Raw genomic sequence first — 23,976 nt, forward strand, 5'->3', positions numbered from 1 at the left:
GTCACATGATCCGTTTGTTTACTTTTTGTGTGTGTTACCCACACACGTGACACGAGTACCCTGTCACAATGGGCTATTAAATAATGAGATTAGCACAAGAAAAACCCTCAGATCACTGGAATTACATTTCATACACCTCAAACAAAAAAATAAAGAAAAAGACTGTATGCATAATGATTTCAAGGGAATGTGCATGCGATCCTACCTAGAGCATTAATATTCAGGTTACCCCAAGGCAAAAACTGAAACGGTCTGTAGAAGTGAAACCCTGGGACATGGCTAATTTAATCATGGAGTTAATAAGTCCAAGTTGAACGTTTTTAACAATCACAGGTTCCAAATGCTGTCAGTAGAGCATGTAGAAGGTGTTGCCACAATTAAACAGAAGTTTCTCAAAATAAAGCCTTTCAAAAGCATGATTTTCTTTTTTTTATAATGGGAAATTGTTCACAGTACCAAATGAGAAATAAGCAAATCAGACATTTGATTTATGGGCTTGTGAGTGTAAGCTAAAGTTCCCTTTCAATTCGAAGACTTCAATTTCTGAGCTCTCTATACCGGAGCTACCGATAGGCCCCTTCCTGGGATGACGCCCTCTGTCCCGCCTACAGGGGATTTAAATAGTCAAACCACGGAAGCCATGTTCTCTTTTTGCCTCTCAAGACGGTAAGGTAAGACCCTCTGTGTTGGTATCTGAGTGTATTGTGAAAAAGAGCTTTTGAGTCAACTGCAGTTCCCTTGCCTTTCAGGCTGAAAGCTGATTTGCCGCTTTCACGGAATCAGTGACTCCTGATTCAGCCTTTTTCTTTCTTTCTTTCTTTCTTTCTTCCTCAGCAACCTGTGTGCGCTTGCGTTGAAGGCTGCTGCATAGTTATCTGTGGTACGGGAGTCGACTGCCTGTGCAGTAGTGATTTAAAGGAGTGAGTGTTGTTGTTTTTTTCCAGCCTTCACTTGTGTGGGAGCACGTCCTCCACCTGGGCTAGGCGACTAAGCTAGCTGCCGCGTGGTAGTTGAAAGATATATAAAAATATATATATATATATTTGTTATTGTTGTTGAGTAAATACCCTTGCTGGCACATCTGCAGTGCACACGCAGTATTCCTGCTTGCCTGTGTTGTGCAGCAGCTAGGTAAAAAAAAAAATAATAACTGCAGGCCTCCTCCACGGGCTGTATTTTTACTAGACCCGCTGTAGAGTAAACCTTGCTGGCTGCTTCAGCCGCCCACCTTGGTGCTCTCCAGTAGCATTGTTTGTATTGTTTTTATTGTGTTGTACTCCGTCCACAGATTCGCCTGCTGCGGCTTCGGCCTGTCTGTCCCCTGGTATACGTTACGCGCTGACCAGGTGTGTGACTACAAGCGGTTAGGGCAGGCACCGTTGCGTCAGCTGCCCCCAGGTATTTCGATACCCCGGTGCACGCTCAGCCTGTGGTACTTTGGTGCTGGGTGCACTCAGTGCACACAGTGCTCAGTGTCCTCGGTCCTCATAGCAGATGTAGCAGAAGTGCTGACTTACTGTATAGTGGAAAGCTGATGTGCATAAAGTAGACTTTTAAGACCAGAACAGCGCATAAAAATAAAAGTCGATAAACTTTCAAGAACTGTAAAAAGGAGATTTGCAACATAACAGGAGATGCAAATATTTAACTAGAATGAATTCCCATTATTAAGGTACTAGGAATCCAGCAGATTGCTTAGGAATACCCTTCATGTAAACAGTGAAGGGTTTATTGATGAAAAATACAAGGAATTTGAAAAGAAATTGGTTTTCCTCACATTTCAGGTAGACTTTAGACTCCAACTCCCCTACCGGGACAATTTAAAAAATAGGTTCCCTGGGGGGCTACAGTATTCAAACTGTCTCTGACTTTATGTCAGACACCCTGCAATGCACACAATTTCATGAACATGACAGGAGGAGGAACAAATTAATGGCAATATTATATCAGAAGGCTCTATTTTATTAAAAATAGGATTTGATTTTAAATATGATTGGCAAGCAAAAAAATAAAATGCGAGATGTTAACCAAAAATGTACAAATGTATTTTTAATTTTAATGAAATAAAAAATATATACATATAATAATAATAAAATGCTGTTATCGAACAACAACAATAATACTATATATACAACTATAGAGTATATAATATACTAATACCAGGGTTTATGTAGTCGTAAAAATCAATACAAATGTATGTACTGTTTTAGTAGCAGAAGTAGTATTTTTTTTTTTTATACTGTACTACTAATATTATTTTTGTTTTTAGGGATGGAGTAGCTGCAGTGGGATTTATTTTATTTGTAATTCATTATAAATTGCACTTTAAAAAAGAAAAGCTAGCCAAAGAGAAATGGTGGATTTTAAAACGATCAAAATAATGTTATTATGAAGAAAATAATAATAATAAAAAAAAAAAATAATAATAATAATAATAATAATAATAATAATAATAATAATAATAATAATAATAATAATAATAATAATAACGTTCATCTGGCAAATATTAAAAGTTGAACCAAAGTTTGAATCAGTTCATTAACAGTATCATCTTACTCTAAATGCACACACAAATTACCATTGGTACCAAATCATTTGTGTGCGAAATCAAATGGCAGTTGATCAGTCCGTTACTGTGTTCTAAAAATGACTCCTTACATTTAGCAGCTACCCTAATGCTTAGAATATAATGCACAACCAGTGTATACTATGCTTGACTGAACTGAATTGTATGACACCACCCTTTTATTATACAACCCAATAAACAACAACTAGGTATACTATACAGAATATAATCACCTAACAAGTAACCTCTGTACAACAAGCAGAAAATATCCTACAACTTATAACAGGGTGCAGGTTACATTTAAAAATTACGGTAGTCTAAAGATCCATTGGAAAATATTACTTTGCTTGTCTATCTCTTTGCTTGGCTAAATTATCCCAATCTTGACATATTCTCTCCCTTTTTTCCAGGCTACTGCTGTAAATGACAATCTGCTTTTGATTGGTTGATGTACTGGTTTTGGCCAACTCTACGTGATACAGATTAGTATGAGCTCTGCAGACATGCAGCTGCCTGGGATATTGTGCAGAACTCAGCTAGGTGAATAATCAAGATTAGATCCGACCTACTGAGTGCCTTGACAGAAAAGAATGGAAAGTTGGAAGAAAGGTGTCAGGACTGTTCATGATGCAATTACAGAGGCATTACTCATCACAGCGGTTAATGGGAGTGCTGATGATGATCTGAAAAAGGAACACAATAGGAAGATAATAAGGTGAACAATGCAGCTAGCAGATCATTGCTCTGTCTTCTTCCCACAGTATGCATGCCACAGAACTAGAGGAAGAAATTAAGAAAATAAGTATGATAGAACACAAGCCTTTTAATGCCCAATTCTCCACCCAGGCCCGCTAAAAGCATTAACTGTTACAATGATGGTTTATAGCTACAAAATATGGCAGCGTAAACAAAATTGCTTGGCCATGAGACTGAAAATTGGGTTTGTTTACTGTTGTGTGAGATATGTCACAGCTTTGTTGTCCTTTCGTGCAAGGTCACAGTAAATAAAGGAATTGAATGGACAACAGAGGAATGGAGTGCCGCCTCCTGTATACTGTGTGTGGGATTCAGGCCTATATTTTAATAACATTTTATAACAACGACTATTCATTGTAAGTTGCCGTTGATGAAGAAAGACCTTGAGCCAACCTCCAGCAACATGTCCACAAGAAGGGAGACAGAATTCATCCTTTAAAAAAAAATGTAACCACAGGCATTAATTTTCAAAACTTCTAGCTTCAGTCCTTTACTCTCCTTGACCCTTTGAAACATTGTTGCTCCACTTTCTCCAACTAAACCTACAAAATAATGAATTACTAGATCCTTGCAGTGGTATCTTTTAGGTCTGTGCAGAACACCTGAATATGTTGTCTCATGTGGAATAAAGCAGTAAACCATGACAGGCAGTTTCAAATAATTACAACCCTCAGGTTCATTGAGAGGGAAGTAGTTCTTCTGCTTTGTTTGTATTAAAAATCTTCACCATTAAAACAAATATTGGGCCCTATTTGGAAGAATTAAATGCTCCTACCTAGAAAAGTTATTTTGAATACATTTTCTATCACTCTGCAATTAGATTTGTCATTAAAGCACCCTACAGAACTATAATATAAATGATTCAGTACCATCAGCCAATCAGCTTCCAGCTCCAGTGGGCTTGTATAAGATAGTATAATATATTTAAGCCTAATGTACCGAAAAGCCTACTTTCAAAACAACCAATCAGAATAAAATAACATTGGCGCTCTTCCATGTGATAACCACCGTAGGAAATTAAGTTAGCAGAGGCCGCTACCTCGGTATAGCTGTAGCCATGAGAGTTTTTTCTTTTTTTTACCATCATTATTGCTTCAAAAGCCTTCTGAACCATGAGCCATCTAAATTGTTTATTGTTACCCTGTCTATTATTCGTCCTACACTGCAAGGTCTGGACATTCTGTTTGTTCAGCGGTTACACAGCCACCATCGCCGCCCCACAGTCCATCATAGACCAAGAGCAGTGATCACAGCTCTACTCCTTGAAATTCTTTAATCAGTCAGAACAAGTGACTGAAAGCAGCTGCATCTCAAACACACAACAAAAATGAACAAAAAAGAAACAATCAATTCTCAGTCTGTAATGTCTGGGAGAAGCTTTTGCAATAAAAGAAAGCCTTCTTTCCAATCTTCCCCATAAATAAAAGAAACATACAGGCATCTGCCTGCCCTGTAGGGAAATTTACCGTCTAAATCAGGTTAACCAAGCTAAACAGTGAAGAAGATAGAAATGTTTAATTACTTACAAATACTAAATGAATATAATGCAAACAGCTATTATAAAGAGCATCCATTTAATTATACTGAACACTTTTTTTCATGTTTACAACTTTTACATTCATGTGAGTTTCAAGTCTTGTGTCTTAAACTAACATGGTTAATTCCTTTATATTGCCTGTTAGGTATTTGGCAGACCGCTATACAAACTGTGCAAAACATAAGACTAGAATACAGTATCTGACTCACTTTGATACAGCTAGCTGTAGTAACATTTACATCGTTTTTTTTTGTTTTGTTGCTGTTTGCAGTCGGAAGGAAGAAAATAGCGATTTGCTAAGTAACTTTTGAATGCTTGTTTGCTGAGGTAACTACATCAGCTGGTTGAAGTAATTTCATTCTCTAAAGTGTTCAGAGCTGTGGTAGATTGAAGTGAATTTTGACAGTGTGTAAACTGGACCAGCTCTAGACCTGCAGGACAGTATAAATTAGCGAACAGTGTCTTAGAACGCCAGCCGTTCTAAGCGCCAGCCAGTCGAAGGGCCACTTGTTCAAGGGCAGTCTGAGCTGTGGCAGTGTCACAAAGACGGCCGGAGTGGGTGGCGTCAGACCAGAAGCAGGAAATAAACAGACAGAGAGGTGTGGTTTGGTGAAGCTGAGCGAATGCTTTCGCTCAGCATTTAATAAACAGAACAGAAAATAAAAGGTTGGAACAGACAAAACACAGGGCACGGCACTTGAGGCCAAAATAAATAGACAAACAAAACGGACTAGACAGACAAACAAACACGGTGAGCAGATACTTTCACTATTCACTTTTATCCTTCACAATTACCTCCGTCTCCAATCCCGTTCTCCACTCACCGAACACCCAACCTCGAGTGAATGCTACGTGTCTCTATATATACTGTTGTGCTGGGATTCAATTACTAATTAATTATTCACTTGAATCCCAGCACGTGAATTAATTCTGTGCAACCCTGTGCTCACATATTACATTTAACCAGCACGTGAAGTGATTTGTGCCCTCCTCGTGCCTAAATACAAATCTACCTTTTTAAATCACACGTGAAACACCCAGAGCATTTGTCTCTGCTTTCTTCCAATAGTTATATTCTTGTATTACACCAATAAACATATTTTTGACTTTCACTAATATTGATTTTCAGGCTTTATCAATTTTTCCTTACAATACTGTTACTAACTCCTTCTCCCCCTACGCTGCCTGCTACAAATTTGAAAATCTCCTTTTTCAATTGTCATTCTCTAACTAACAAATCTCTGTCCCCAGCAAAGTTCGGCTTCTGCACAGCCTGGACTCGAACTGGCACCGTCCAAGCTGTGTGACTCATCCTGCGCTCCCAGTGATGATTTTAAATAACCCGGCTTACTCTTACTCTTACTTTCTCCTTTAACCACATTCCATCTTGGGTTATTAATCACACAGACACAGGTTTGATTTCAGCTACAGAAAATAGAGCTTGTGTACCAAAACAACAAAGCCCAACATGTACCATCTTAAATAGTAAACATCTTCTCAGTATAATTAAATACATATTATATATTGAACCTGAAACCATATGGCAACTCTAGATCAGTAGTATACAACAAGAGCAGATATCAGTTACAACCCTGTCACAAAGACGGCCGGAGTGGGTGGCGTCAGACCAGAGCCAGGAAATAAACAGACAGAGATTTGGGGTTTGGTGAAGCTGAGCGAATGCTTTCGCTCAGCATTTAATAACAGAACAGAAAATAAAAGGTTTTAAACACAAAAACACGGGACACGGCACTACACGCCAAAATAAAAAGACAAACAAAACGGACTACACAGACAAAACACGGTGAGCAGATTTACCTATTATTATTATTATTATTATTATTATTATTATTATTATTATTATTATTATGTTTACCTCTGTCTCCAATCCCGTTCTCCACTCACCGAACACCTAACCCTGAGTGAAAGAAACGTGCATCTATATATACTGTTGTGCTGGGATTCAATTACTAATTAATTATTCACTTGAATCCCAGCACGTGAATTAATTCTGTGCAACCCCGTGCTCACATATTACATTTAACCAGCACGTGAAGTGATTTGTGCCTTCCTCGTGCCTAAATATAAATCTACATTTTTAAATACACGTGAAACACAGACCCGTTTATATCCACACATTGCCACAAACCCTTATACTTATTTAAACCAAATAAACCTCTTCAGATATGAATCCGTTAATTACTTAATTGAGAAGCTATGAAACATTTTGTGGACTGGCCCTCGAGGACCACAGTTCTGCATGCCTGCTCTAGATACAGTCTGTGTTTCACTGACAGTCCTGAGGTAAAGTATTAGCTCTAATTGAAAACCTGTGTTGAAAAATATGGCCTTAATTGGCTTACCTGGGCTCCTTGAAAAATATGCTGACTTGCAATAGCCAGGAAAAGAAAGTAATGTCTTTAAGAAATATGTCTACGCATGCATGTTTTTTTAAAATGCCTTGTGCGGCTTGTGGGATTGAAAAGCATGAGTGTGCATGCATCAAAACATGTTTTTATTTTCTCCAAACCATAGGTAAACAGCAGCTTGATTTCAGGAGGGGGCATGGAAAAAAAATTGGGAAAAAAAATCAAACAAGGGTCTTATTGCAAAGGAAATGGGGTTTAGCTGCTGTGTAGGGAAATCACATTATCTGCTGGTATCCACGTCTGGTGAACTGATCTGTGAAAACCTCGAAGGACAACGGAACCACGTAGTCGGGAATGAAATACAATCAGAGCAGAAAAAAACAGGTTTCTGTTTACAGGTTGACAAGTGTCAAGTGATTTTTCAGACAAGTATAATAATAGCATAATCACTGTGTAGAAGAATGGAGCCCAGTGCACCAGCAAACGTATCTGTATCACACAACTATGTATTGCACAAGCATTAAAGAAAACCTCATTTCATTTGACTGTTCCCTCTAACACAAGTCCTGCTTATCTGAAACAAAAGAGTACACTTAATAAAAATTGCTGACCTGGTATAAGATATATACTCCCCAGCTAATACGCTTTGTACTCCCCAGTGCTTCTTCTCTGAAGAATATAAAGTAGACATATTATCTCCCTGTATGATTAGCTTTCTCTCTAAGATTATTAATTTCGAAAGGGCATTTATAGTAAAACTAGAATGGGGGTTAATTTGTAAGAAAGGTTATTGCCCTACTCCCTTTTAAAGTAGGCCCCAATTGCATCATTAACATTTATCTCAATGGCAACTTGCTGATATTTATTTTCTGCATTGACACTTGTGGATACACTGTACATAACTGTACTGGAAGCACATTGCCGTGGTTGCTACAGTACATGGGAGTATTTCTTAAAAACGAATTGGTTGTGCTGAAGCTGCTGTTACTGCTTTTACTTCCTGATATCTCAGTGAGGATCCTTAGCTAAATAATGTCTACTGCTCTCTCTGTATTCCATTGCAGTTCAATATTTATTTGTATATATGTTTTTATTATCCCTGAAACAGTGTTTCCAACATTCCTATCAATCCTATAAATATGAAGCAGTGTCTGAAATATAGGACAATTATTATTATTATTTTTTAACATAATGCAACTCATACAGTTAATCAAAACGTATATGAACATCTTATTCTTCCTTGTCATATAATTTGATTTGGGAGACACAGCCATGGCTTTTCAAGTAATGCACTTTCCTGTTTTAAAATCTGGGCTGTAGCTAGCTGCCTGTGTTTCTCTGCTTGAGCCTCGCCTCTCTTCAGCATATTGGTATATAGGTTGCTGCGGTCTTTCTGTCTACCCATACAAATGTGAAGATGCTTAGTTTTGCCACCTGCCATCTGATCCTGAATCAAAGGACTTTTTAATACAGATCAAGCTCACTTCTAAACTGCATATTAATGTGATCATGTAGTAAGTGAGTGTGAATTGTGCAAGCTGCTCCACTAAAGGGATTTAATTACTGTGGAGATTCTGTCCTGAAATCCTACCGCCTGAAACTGTACATGGTAAAAAAAGAAATAACAAGCAAAATACAATGGGGTCTATTTTAATGATCTAAACAGTGTTGGCCTAAATAACACTGCTTTTTAAATCTACAGTATATTAATGCAGCTGGGTTTTTTGCGAGGGTTATTAATGGAACGTGATTTTCAATCCACAACAGCCATACTCAATTCAGCAGTAGTACATGCACAAGTACCCTATTACTGTTCGGTTTATACTGTAGTACCCATTTAGTTTGCAACCTAGGTTACCATTTTGGTGTTTTTATCTTCAGTGTGGAGATTCAAATGTCTCTACGTCACTGTCATCAGCTTCTGGGCATGCTCAGGACTGTACCTGTAAAGTTCTTTCTTTACTCCGTGTGTTGTTATTTGTAAATGTTCATGCTTATATAGTATATAGCTAGAGAACCACAACACCTACCTGTGTTGTGTATTGATTTTAATTGTCTCCCTGCAATCAAATAAATTGACCAATTGAAAACCAAATAACTACCAGTTTCTCCGTCCTTGATAAACTAGTGCTCGATATAATGGCATTTCAAACAGGGGGTCCACAACAAAAGCATACTTATCATACTTATGAAACTCATGCAGCCCCAATCTGCTGTTGCTGAATACGATAAGGTTTTTCTCTCCCATTTTCGTTTGCTTTATTTATCAAGTTGCTTAAAAGAAATCTGGTGGTGTCCGCACAGCTGATTTTTCTCAGCATAAGCATCTCTGAGCTGAGATGGAAATGCTAATCCCAGCAAAAATACTCTGACCTCTAGCAGAAGGAAAGTATTATATAAAAATGTCCTCCCTAAATAATTTGCTAGGGCACTGTACTATTGCTTAAATCAGGGGAAAAAAAAGCTACTTCTCTCTCTCTCTGTCTCAAAACCAGCAGTAGCTATGTATCGGTTACAGTATTATTGTGAAAGTTATGTCAGACTAGAATGAGTGTCTACCATAGGCAAATTATTATGGCATTTTTGAAAATAAAGTATTTATTTTGTAAACATCATATTTCAGAGCTGTGTTTATCATATAAAAGAATCAGACTTACATGCTAGCACATCCAATCTAAACAATGAACAATAAAGCTGTCGGACTCCTCTTTCTTACCAATCAAAGCCATTACCCATGAATATAAAACACACTGCTGTGCCTCTGTCGTCTTCTTTGGGTTATAAAGTCCAATCCACATGTTCTGCACTTGTCTCACTCGTAATAACTGATAGCATTTATGCTCATCGTGTTTTTGGCCCATCCTAATGCTACTCTTAAGTAAAAAACAGAAGCAAGCTGGATGGTTTAGAGTGTTAAATTACCGCCTCTCCATGCAAACAAACAGGGTTGTATTCCTGCATATTATTTATTTCAGTTCATCACTGTGAAGTGTATCTTTGCATGTGTGTAAATCTACCATACATTCCAGCAGAGACATTATGCTTTCAGAGTTCCCTATAATCTTGTGTGCTGCTACAAATCGTATTGGAGTTCTGTTCTGTGTCAGATATAAATATAATAATTGGATACATACATGATGTTCTCTTATTTTTTAATGATATAATTTGTATGTAGGCTATCATACTGTAGTTGAATGTCATGCAAATGAGCATAAGATTATAAAAGGATATTTCTGTTGAGTATACCTGATCTGCAACTGCATCAAGAAGATCTGCCTTTCGACTTGTATCATATTGTTTAAATGTTTGTACACAATTACTTGAATAAGAGAGGACATATTTAAATCAGCATATACATGATATCCATTCTGCTTATGATATGCCTTCAATTTTACACCACCAATACTTATATGAACTTGTTAAACCTGTTAGTTAAAAGACTTTTGTACCAATGCAAACAAATAACAATGCACTGCCAGCAGAGCTTAAAAGAATATGAAGCTCACAATAAATAGGATGCAAGTAACGTTGATGGTCTTTTAGCACCACCTATTGTTGCGGCCCCCTCTGTTGAGCACATACCAGTTCTGGAGAGAAGCAGGCTGAGAATGGGACGGAGGTGCCTTTGGGATTGTTGGAGTAATGTGGGTTAACTGGAGGACTAAACAATAGAAAGACTCAGTGACATTTATGTTCTGGAATGGTACTGTGAATAGTCTGAAGTATTGGGCTACTAAATGACATGCACTTTGTGCTTGCACCTACAATTCCTGGACTTGCTATGTCTTTGTGGATTACTACCATACCAGCTAATCCATCACTACACACCTGACACGATAACAGTCCCCTTGATTTGAGGGTCGCCAATATGGTGTCTTGCTCCTTTTCAACCTTTGTATTCCGGAAACATGTTTGACTTCAAAAGACTAGCAATTTAGGATATGTTGTTGACCCGCACTAAAACAATGTCTTTCCTTGCAAAGAATTGTGTGAGTTGTTGTGCAGGGCTCTGTCTAGACACCATGCCAGGTCTACCTTATGACTCCATTATTTAATTGAAAGTTCTCTTTAAATTTACAACAGTGAGTATGACTAGGTTATCATTCACACCTGGCAACTGCTGACACAAATATGTATATGTTTTTGTTTAAAGTAATTTTATTTAGCAAAATAATTTCATGAGGTTTCTTTAACCATGTGTAGTACCATATATTATGTGTTTAATATGGCCAATACAAATTTACTGTAACATTACCAGTGTAAAATCTGGTCATTTGACACTTCTATAACAAATGGAAGAGTACAGCCTTTAAGAGTTAGATAATCATTTTGTTAACTCCAATCACTTTAATTGATAAAGTCTCTTATTACAGATACAGTAACTTAAGCAGCAGAGTGATCTCTATTAAGGGTAGCTACAATGAAGCAGGAAGCATTCTATTTTTATATTTTGATTTAAGATCAGTTAATTTTTTTCAAATGAAAGCATACTGCACATTTTACGTGTACAAGTACAAAAACAAGCTGTAATTATACTCTTTTTTGCAGCTAGTCAAAAACGTAGTGTTATTTAAATTGTCATCTGCGTTTTCAAATAATATTCAAAGTTGAATAGCCCATGTTTGTCAATGCTCTAATAAGGAGCATAACCCTTTCTCCCTCTGTGTTCTAAGTTTGCAGTCAGTAAAGCACACATTGTGGATGAGGGAGTTACAACAAAAATGTATTTGTATATTTACAGCTACACAATTTCTAAAACCCTGTACTCGTTACAGGCTATCACCACTGGAAAACAATTACAGTATCCCCCCTGTAAATTTGCTAGTGAAGCCACAGCAGGACCCAAACTAAACATTAATTAAGAGAGCTGCCAATACTTGAGAAAAGTGTGAGATCATTGTGTGTAACCCCTCTATCCCAGGGCTCCCTGACAGACTGCAGTTAATAAAGACAGATCTCCAGAATCTACTGCCTTACCCTGCCCTGAATGACAAGTACACACAGCCCAATCTGTGTTGTTAAATATTGATTGCTCATCTTGCAAATGTGAATAATGTCCCTGTGATGGCAATGACAAAGACACCATACTGCTTCATCAGGTTTCCAAGTTTTTTTAATATGACCAACACAGATGAGCCCCCAGATTTAACAAACACAAGGTCACGGTGATATTTATTTGATTACATTAACAATTTAAGCCATCAGTGCAAGTGTCAGGGTTTTCTATACTGTTAATTCCAGGTAAGTTTATGATTATCTTTATAACCCTTTGCCCACAGGTTTTTTTTTATTATTTCGAACTGACCACACAGACCTTTCCAATGAGTGTACAGGAACCACACAAACAGGCAAGTGAAATAATGATTTCTGTATTACAGGAAATTTAGACAATCAAATACTGTGCTCACTCACTATAAGGCTCTCGGTTATAACATGCCTCAGATATAACACTCCTACAGCAGGCCCCTCAATTCCCTACACTAGTGATTCATGAAATATTTCCAATACAGTAAATACAGTACCGTATAAAGGATATTTCTGTCAGGTCATTATTAACTTACCTGATTTCAGTTGTTGTTTTGTTTGGCATTTTCTGTTAGGAGGAATCTTGCCTGAAGGTCTAGAGTGAGGTCTCATGACCCTACATAAAAAGTATTCTTTAAGATACTTTTTATATAAACAATGTTGTTTTAGTGATAGGATGTTTAGGATGATAGTTCTTGCAGATGTAATAGGGATTACTTTTGGAGGATTTATATATTTGTTTGGATATGCTATTACTTCTTGTAAAAGGAATGTACTTTTGTATGACTTCTGAACTGTCCAATCAGGTCATGTGGCAAAATGGAGTATAAAAACAGGTTGAGCCCTGCACAAGAGGTGGGAGTTAGCTGCTGCCAAACCATTGAGGTGAGCACAGCGCTGAATAAGAGTTTGCTTGTGCAGTTTCCATTTGTTAGTTGACCTGTTTGTTATTGGAGAGACACAATGACATAAACCGATGCAAAAAAATTAAAACTGGAAAAATAGTATTATGCAAAGAAGAATAAACACATTGCAAGGCTTTCCATTGTTGATAAAGGGCGAATCACATATACATTGTACAAAAGCTTTTATAAAAAATCTGGTGCAATTCTCCCTTTTGATCCAGCCGTGAGCCCAGGGGACAAACTTGATTTCACTGGACAAGGTGACCCCAGCATTACCAGCACAATGCATGATTTGCTTCCATTTACAATCACATTCGTGGTCATGAATATTACCGTTGATACAAAATAGAAATTAGGAACCCCAAACATTTCAACAGTCACAGCCCTTTATCTCAAATGCATAATACAGCCTTGGAAAAACCAATTATTTTTTATCCATTATGAGAAATACAGGATAGCATCTTTACTTGCCATTAAATACTGGCAGCCTGGATTAAATCCAATATCAAAATCCATTATTAATCCCATACCAAGTGAAATGACTGATCTGATTCTATTACACACCAGTTGCATTGTACAGCTTCCTTAATTCAGAAACCGTTTTCATTTTGAGAATGCATTGTGACCTTTCCCTGGCGCCTCTTTCCCTCCCTGTCTTGTAGATAATGTTATAGAAATTGATGGGTCTTCACCAGGATGTTATACTTGTGCTTATTAGTCCTTTAATAATAATATTACAGTCCGAGAATTGCTACTCTCAATGTAGTTAGCTACTGCGTTCACCGAGTCTCATCCCACTAGTACTAGGCTGTTACAGTTTCTTCTTGTAAGTCTTCCTTTCTCAGTCTCTTGTGCTCTCCCTTTCCAAGTCGTCCGACACACTCCCTAAAATGAAAAAAGAAGAAAATGTCCAAACTGTACCGATACTGCACATGCCAATAAAGAAATGACAATATTGTAAGGAAAATCGGTGGCTTAGGTTGAGACAGCACAGAGAAATCCTGAAGATGTCAAGAATCTAATCACTTAATCACCAGTCACAAACACGCATTGATTGAGTGATTCAATCGTGTACTTTTTTTTATTTTTAATTGAAAACACGGACTTATTGGTCACGTGTTTCCGGCAATTTACAGGCAGGTTACAATTAGCTGTCCTGGTATTTGTAGGATGATTATCAAGCTACCGTTTGCAGTATATTAACAATTGACCATTGAGATGCCGGGAACCAATGAAGTACAAGAAGCTTGATAATATGCAAATTCAAGCTATGCATATTCTTTACGCAGTACATTTAAATGTCATGTGTAATTCATATTTTTTTCAATGCGTAAAACTACCCAGCACATATCTTATCTGGAGTGCTGATCATGGCACAACTTTTAGATCAAGTTTCATTCTATTTTGCTTGCAATACACTACAGTGTACTAGATAGTGCAGGCGCTTAATGACATATTGACATTTTGGCTGATATTAGCCTATATTACACATGTCTATGGCAGGCAACTCCAACTGAAGATCATTTAAAAAAAATAAAAATAAATAAAAAAGCACGATTTGTGTAATTCCAGTACCACTTAGAATGATTGCAAATAGAATGAAAGGTTGGCGAACTATAAAAAAATAAGAATCTTCAATGTTATATTTACTCTTTTTTTAAGAAATATTGGCTTTTAGAATGTTAGCAGTGACAGAACTGTGCAATATCAGAAACAATATCTGAGGATTATGAATGTGCTCAAAATCTATTCGCCCAGACCTACAACTGAGCCTCTGTCATGGACTCATAACTGAAGTGCAAGCAAAAGAGAAGGTGCCAGAAGCAACATTTACACATTACTATGTACATAAATTAAATCTTGTGTTGTCCCAATTCTCAAATCTCATTCTGAATGCAAAATATTTCTCAAAACCGTGGGATTCGATGCATCCTTTAACAAATACACATCATATTTGCAGTTATATAAACCCCCTTTGGGCAAAATATGTGTGTGACCTTGCCTTGCTTATTGGGTTCAAATGTACTATATTCCTAAAAACACTAATAATTAGTTTAGTGTATAGTGTGAACCCCAGGTTTTAGTCCATTGAGGTTACTGTCTTTTTATTTACACTGGGGGTGGAGGATTCCAGGAAGATAAGATGCAGCTGCAGACTGAACTCCACTCATCTGCTACTCCACTCATCTGCTACTCCACTCATCTGCTGCTCCACTCATCTGCTGCTCCACTCATCTGCTGCTCCACTCATCTGCTACTCCACTCATCTGCTGCTCCACTCATCTGCTGCTCCACTCATCTGCTACTCCACTCATCTGCTACTCCACCCATCTGCTACTCCACTCATCTGCTGCTCCACTCATCTGCTACTCCACTCATCTGCTACTCCACTCATCTGCTGCTCCACTCATCTGCTACTCCACTCATCTGCTACTCCACTCATCTGCTGCTCCACTCATCTGCTACTCCACTCATCTGCTGCTCCACTCATCTGCTACTCCACTCATCTGCTGCTCCACTCATCTGCTACTCCACTTATCTGTTGCCCCATCTTATGATTTCAGTCCTATTCTTTCCTGAGGGAAATTCCAGCATTCACTACTACTGGTGTATGCTGGTCAGGGCAGGTAGTTTGCTGGTTTTCTGCTGGTCTTGCTGGTTTAGAGACTTGGTGCTGGCCCAAGTAAAAATAGATTAATTAAAAATCCTTTTACTATAAAGGCAGCAGTTTGCTGTCTGAACATTGTATTTATCTATGCGATCTACACATTGTATTTATCTATGTGTTCTACACATTGTCTGTGTTTATATATATATATATATATATATATATATATATATATAGACACACACACACACACACACACACACACATACAGTATATACCTGCTGAGTGCCCAGTAAGTCCAATAAATGTTTGTTCCAATTCCCACACTTAACCCAACACCAGCTTACCAGCAGTTGCTGGAATGTTTTTGCAGAACCTGCAACATGTCCACAAACCCAAATCAAAAGGAAAATAAATCTTGTCGTTTGGTTTGGCAGGGTAAGTGGTCACTGTCAGTAAAGCCATCCCACAACTCTAGGACTTTTGAATTATATTGTATTATTGTGTTCATTTCAGCTGGGGCTTGCTTGATCCAAAGCTTATCAAGATCCCCTGAGCTGATTGGATGGCCAGATAGCCAATTAAGCTAATCCACCTGGAGACAGGGTGGAGCTTCAGTCAGATGCTAAAACAAATGAATATAACAGACATTATTCTAGCACTGTACCTTTAAAGATTGGGCTTTTGGGAGACTGGCGTCTAACCACACCTCCCACGGGAGAAAATGCATTGTAGATGCAAGATTAGAGTGAGTGGAGTTGGACACGCAGTAAGCGTAGTAATACTGTATCAGAAACGTATCAGAAGCAAATATAAAATGACCATACCTCGGAGCTGACAGTAAATATCACTATGAACTCTGTACTGAGTGAAATATTATTCTACACAACGTTACTCCAGCAAGGAACCTCACAGCAGAACAGAGCATTTTTAATGTACTTCAGTTCCCTATTTCTATTAAAAAATAACAACATTGCATTGAAACAGAAATAGAATAAAGGTCTTTAGAGTTTCAATATTTAAGTCATCTGTAATTTACCAATCTGCTTTTCCTCGCAATTATTTTGACTTGAACTATGGCTGTACATCTGATAGCAACTGAACTTGTGTATTGTTCTGTTTCTGCAGTTACCTAAAACAAATAGTTTTGAGGCATGGTATTATTATTATTATTATTATTTATTTCTTAGCAGACGCCCTTATCCAGGGCGATTTACAATCGTAAGCAAATACATTTCAAGTGTTACAATACAAGTAATACAATAAGAGCAAGAATACAATAACTTTTGTTCAAGCAAGTTACAAGTGTGACAAACCACAATTCAATAATACAGCAGATAATAGTGATAGTTACATCAGGATATGATTAAATAGTGATAGTTACATCAGGATGTGATTAAATACAAAGTACTACAGGTTAAACACTTGGCCGATTACAGTATTCTGAAGTACAGGATTAAATGCAGTAAAATAGGGGGCAGATAAGAGCAAAATAAAGCACATTTACATGAAGGGTGATGAATTCAAATAAGAAGAAACCTGTAAGTTTGAGATGCATTACATAATGTGATCATTTTAAATACAGTTGATTGCTGACATTGCAAACAGAATGTTAACCAGAGGGTGATTATGCAGTTCTAACAGAGTGTTTTGAAATAAAATCAAGTCTTATCATATACTTCTCTGTATAAAGTGGTTTTTCATGCACCGTACAGATGCCATGTTTGTCTGTCTAGACGTAATCATATTGTGTATTATATGCAAGTTATTGGTAAGTGTTATGCTACACAGCAGAGGGACTTGCAAAGTTTATTTAGTTTTCTTTTGGTCTAGTTCTATGTAGTATATGCTATTAGTTTTCAGATTGCTTGTAGGATTCCTTCTGCAAATAGGTTCATGCAAATGAATTGAAATGGCTATTTTGTAAACCATATCAGTACTGCTAGTGATTGCCTCTCCGCGCTGTCTCATTCACAAAGGTCCTGAACTTCATTACATTGAAGACTGAGTAGCACAGTCAGAAGAGGTGCACTTTACAACTGCACTTTAAGCTGCTGCAGCAGGTTGTACTTGCTGGAAATAGGTGTATTAAACGCTAGGATTTAATTGTCTTTCTTTGAGTTCAAGCATTTGGGCAACAAGATAGAACTGATGTTTCTACATATATTACATATGCCATTGTATTACATTATTATGACATTTAATAGGAAACAGTTAAACTAGTCTGCACTACATGTCTTTGCAATGTTGACCTGTCATTTATATTGATGAATGCATGGTTTATGAACATGTTTTACTTTTGAACAGTCAGTCAACATTTAAATGCTTGGAGAATAAAAAGGTACTGGAGCCAGATCCCTGTTAGGATCATGAGTGGGAGATCTGCGAGACAGCTGACATTTTATATTTCACACAGTTGGCTAGCAAATCCAAGCAACAGCATGTATTGTTTCCTATTTCTTTTATCTCTTTAATTTATTTTACCCCCTATTTTCTCCCGAATTGAAACTGTCCAATTATGTTCCCTCACTGCAGCAATTGCCCAAAATAGCTCAGTAGAACTGGAGGTTCTCTAATCCCATGACTTTTATCTTTTAGCATGTCTGGGACTTCCTTCTTTCCTGTCAATAACCAATCAGCTTCATCCCCTATTGACTGACATGCTTTCAGCCAGTAACAGTAAGGGCAGCAGTGTGGAGTAGTGGTTAGGGCTCTGGACTCTTGACCGGAGGGTTGTGGGTTCAATCCCCAGTGGGGACACTGCTGCTGTACCCTTGAGCAAGGTACTTTACCTAGATTGCTCCAGTAAAAACCCAACTGTAAAATGGGTAATTGTATGTAAAAATAATGTGATATCTTGTAACAATTGTAAGTCGCCCTGGATAAGGGCATCTGCTAAGAAATAAATAATAATAATAATAATAATAATAATAATAACATGCTTTGACCCATAAGACACTACTGACCAAGGAAGTAAAGTAAAATACTTTCTGGAATGCAGGACATGCAAACTGAGAGAGTAATACCAGAAGAAAAGTACTGAACATTTGAGACCTATGAAGCTAACAGATTAAGAATTAGGAAATTATTTTGTCGGCTATAGTCACTTTAACTCCTCAACTGCTAGAAGGAGATCCATTACAAGAGCTAATCTTTGTAGAAATTAAGAAATTAAAGAACGTTCGTTAATGTTCTTTTTTTCCTCCATGCATCCGTGAGTATAAAATTATTGTGGTTCCGAACTCCGTTGTAGATTTCAACAAAGATATTTTATTAGATACAGTACAGCAGCTGGGTACTCCATTTTCCTTAAGCACAAGTTATAATAGAATCAACAAGACAATACAATGTTCGGATTAATATAGCTTCTCTTATGACATCGCTCTTTATTCCTTAACCTATCAGAAAAGACAATTGCATACTGATGCAAGTTTTACAAGCCTCCTATCAAGCAATCATATCATTGACCACGTGGGTCCACTTCCTTCTATCTCCAAGAGAACACCACTTCAAAACATCCTAGGTGTTTCACTCATAAGGCAATAAAACTATAGCTGAAAAGGGAGGAAGAGAGAAGAATAAAGGAGTAAGCTTTTTGCCTATTTGCTTTGAAGTTTAAACTGTGGTAAAAGAATGTTTAGCCAAAACTGTAATTTCTCTAAAAACACAGAGTGCAATCACCTTTCAAGTTGTCATAACATTTCGGGTACACTAAAGCTTTCCTGCCATCTGGCTTTCCTGCTCCAGCAGTCAATATTAAACCCAAAATTGTCTAACTAACTTACTAACTGTAACCCAAATACTAACTGATTCTTAAACCCAGTTCATTTTGGAAACTATAGTTTCTCATAAAGTGTATGTTTCTCCAACAATCTACTTTGCACATCATCACAAAATTAACTCTGACACAATAGAGGTAACAGTAGCCTTTCAGCTTGGCAGTGTGCGTGCATGTGGAGAGGTAGACAACAAACATGTATAAACTTAAATTAGAACTCTGTTAATAATTGCTAATCTACAGAGCCCTGTTTATAAACAGCCAGGCAAAAATCTGTTCATTGGACATTTTACAGTCACAATTGACCTTGTAGGTGTCCCAGTTAATTTCTAAATGTTTTTTTTATAAGGGATTTAATGAAAATAAGATACCATCTTGCATTTGACAAGGCTAAACTCTCAAGTTATAATATTGTATCGGGAAATAAAAACCTGCAGATGCGGCAGCTGGTTTACAAGAGAGGCCAACTGGGAAGCAATCAATCATTTCCAAACTGAATACAACGTACAATGAACACGCAAAACAAACAGGAAACACTATTCAAATATGGAGATTAAAATTCAGGAGCACCTGCAGTGTCATTTCAAATAGAATGAGACACAGTAATACGTCTGGGAGAGCCGACACTGATGGGGAACAGAATTTACTATGGCTTTAAGTGGTTGCAGTTAACAAATGTGCTGTATACTGCTTATTAACAACCTTTTTTTCTGGGTTGTTTTGGGTTGTCCTGGGTCTTTCTCTGTCATTTCACTTGGAGAGTGAAATTGTCCCCACTCCTTCAACGCCCAAATGAAACAAAACTTTGCAGATATGAAAGAATATAATGAAAGAATATAACATGCGTTACCTCGCTACGTGGCCTAGCCTAAGATAAGCCGAGAAGGCGTGAACTGACAATCACAACCAGCAGGTGGATTGCTTAACCACCCTGATCTTTCTGGTCATCTGTCCCACCTAGAATTGTGGTCTTACTGCAAATGACAAACCAGTACCACAGAAGATATATGCTGGTTCTGATATCCCACAGGATACTTTCACCAAGACAGAATTGGTTTGAGGTGCCCTTCTGGTGAGGGGAGGGACAATACAGTTGTAGCCTAGTAACCCAGATAATGGACATGTAACACCCTCTCTACTATAAACAGGAGACCTCTTTGAAATGGCCATACCAATACAAGTGGAACATGTGATGATAAATAGCAGGTGAGATTGGGTGTCATTAGTACTCACAAAACAATGGGTGGTGTATGATAGTATGAATGCTAAAGTGTAAAGACAGCACAGTCTGTCATATAGGGCAGGGTTTCCCAATCCTGGTCCTGGGGACCCGCTGTGTCTTCTGGTTTTCATTCCAACTAAGTTCTCAATTACTTAATTAAACCCTTAATTGAACTAGACCTTTTAATTGTTCTCTATGCCTAAAAAGTTGATGATTTCAAGGTACTTATAAAATCGTATAGTTAATTTGAAATCTCCAACTGTTTAAAAGCTGAAAACAATTTAAAAGGTCTTATTAAGCTAATGAATAGTTCAATTAAGGCTTCAATTAAGTAATTGAGAACTCAGTTGGAATTAAAACCAGCAGTCACAGTGGGTCCCCAGGACCAGGATTGGGAAACCCTGATATAGAGGATCCACTTTTTTTAGATAGACACTGTGAACTCCATCTCAGGCTTCAAGCAGCTTCAAGAAATACAGCAGTGTGGTAGTGTGCTCTACTGGCTAGTACTGGTACAGAAAACATGAGCAAACTAACAAAATGTGCCAATATTACTTCTACTAATAAATATAAAAGAAAAACTAAAGTCATAACAATAACAAATCAAAATATATCAGATAAACTAAACACAATTTCAACCAACGATACACAAACCAACAAAACCACAAATGTGCAAAGTGCAAACCTTGCCAATATTTAACTATATGTAACAATCTCATTACAGCACATACAAAGCAGTGCTGTTATATAAATAGTTTTACCAAAAAGGCAAGCCAAGTAGTTTACTGGGTGAGCTATCCCCTGCTAGCACAGTACAGGTGTATTTAATTATTATGTAAGTAGTAAATATGTATTTATAGCAATTACAAATCAAGGCAGGTCCGTCACAGGATATTATCATTAAAAACCTTCCCACTGAACACAATACATAAAATAGGTAATATACAACAGGGGGGTACAAGAAAGAGCAGAAACTAAAATAAACTCAAACAAACCTCCCTCTAATCTGCAGAGTGACAGGCTGTCAGGAACTACATCGTATACCAAGCCTGTTTGTCACAGTAGCTGGCCACAGTAAATGTAAATTTGCTTAGTTTTGAACAGTACATTTCACTAGTCACTTCCCTTAGGGATTTACTCCCAACAGCCAGCTATGGCTGTAGCTAACCAATTAATAAAGATATATCCAAATTGGTTTACTCTCTCGCCCTCTCATGATTCCAAGAACAGTTTGCCCGCTACTCGTAGATCTCACAAAGTCAGGTTTACAATCTTACACTCGCAAAAATATAACAGAAGTAGGATTCTTTTGTGAAGAAAGTTCCACAACACTCGTGCCGGCGAAATGACACGTGCACACAACACAGGTGCCGCCACCCCAACAACCTCTCGTTCTCTCTACATTCTGTTCCCCTTGCTGCATAGGAACCCAGCCTTTAAAAAGATTCAGGTGAGACAAATCAGCACACTTGATAGGAGGGTGGAAAAGGGGGCCGTCCTAGAACCATAACATCAATTACAAAGAAATAAACAAGCGTAGTGGCGACCCGCCACATTCACAGTTCTTTGTACACCATGGCCCAAAAATGTGCACCTCAGTAATTCTCAGTATCCCTATGACAATTCTAATTCAGCATATTTAGTTCCATAATATTACTAAAATACAGTATTGTGGCGGTATTTACATCCATTGAATAGAATGTATAGACTAACACAGGGTTCAATCCTGTGGACTAACATGATCCAGATAATTTGTGTGCATTCACGTATATACTGTAGGGGTTATTGTGAGATAGATAGGGAATAAGAAATTGCCTCATGATACGCATACTTCAGTTAGTTTCCTAATAGTTCAGAATAAAGTGTCAACGCACTGCATACTATCTAGTTTCAGTGGTGAGCAGAACTGCTGCACAATGACATCCATGTGTTGGTTTTATAATATGTATTCCATTGACCTTTCATGCTTCGGTGCTCCATCACATACCGTGTACTTGACAGCAACTAGACAATACGGTCACAGAGGGTGTGGAAGATCATTGGAGCTGGCTACACCAGAAAACACAATCACATCATGGTTCCTTCATCCCCAACAACAGGAAACAGACCTCTCTTCCTTTTTCAAACTACAGATCAATCCCAAGAGACTGGTGTACATAAACGGCAGGGAAAAACACTATACAAACTTTAGCACCTGAAGGCTGGCATGCACAATACTACATTAATCCAATTTCGTAATGTACTACACTGCATCCTGTAATTTACCAAAATGCACGTGTTGTGTATACTGTAGATGGTAGTTCATTTTCCTGTAATTTAGAGTGCTATGTCCTTGTTTTTGGGTGATATGAGACATTCTACAATGGCAGACAATTAAGTTTATGTCCTACTTTCAGTTTACATAGTTATTAAAAAAGGTGTTAAATTATTAGCAACAACATTTTTTGCACTTCCATTTTAAATACATTTCTAGTAATTCTTCTGACTTAACAGTATAAAATCCTCAGCACAGTATCATGAAACAGTAGATCACCATAACCCACATCCACAGTATGCTCAAGCTAAAATGAACAGACAGGCAAACATGTGCTTCCTTAAATCCTCAGATTCTGACAAAAACTTAAGAAAACGTCAATTCTCATCCAGTTCCTAGTCATTCATTTGACCCCAGGACTTTTTTCTAGATTGGTCCTCATTTCCCATAGTTTCAATCACGATGGCAAAAGGATCCCAATGACTCGTGTCTTGGAAACCCAGTACCCACTGTCTACTTGCCTGAATTCTGAGTTGTAAAATGGAATGTGCAGGTCACTGCTTGCAGTAATATTTGAATCCACATGGAAATTCAATTGCATCTCATTGTGATGTGATATGGGACAGGACAATTCAAACGTGCACATTTTTAAATAGGAATTACATAAACAAGCTTTTTCCCTCTATACCTGTTCCAACATTTTCTTGCTTTTGTACTGCTGTCTACCTGTCTGCATCAGCCTGGTCGCTCTCGACTGAAAGATACCCTCACGTATCAGATGAACTCCAAGCTGAATGGTAATAAATGGAAGCTCCTTGCTCAGATCAATAAACAATTTGAGGCCAAGGGCAGGGAGGGAGAGGAGGGACGGACGATACTGTTAAACTGAATGAGGATTTGGAAGGAAGAGGTGGAACATGGGATTAAAAAAAGGGCAACCTTTCAACTCGGGGGCA

Source organism: Acipenser ruthenus, chromosome 24 (assembly GCF_902713425.1).
Source record: "Acipenser ruthenus chromosome 24, fAciRut3.2 maternal haplotype, whole genome shotgun sequence".
In the NCBI taxonomy this organism is placed as follows: Eukaryota; Metazoa; Chordata; class Actinopteri; order Acipenseriformes; family Acipenseridae; genus Acipenser; species Acipenser ruthenus.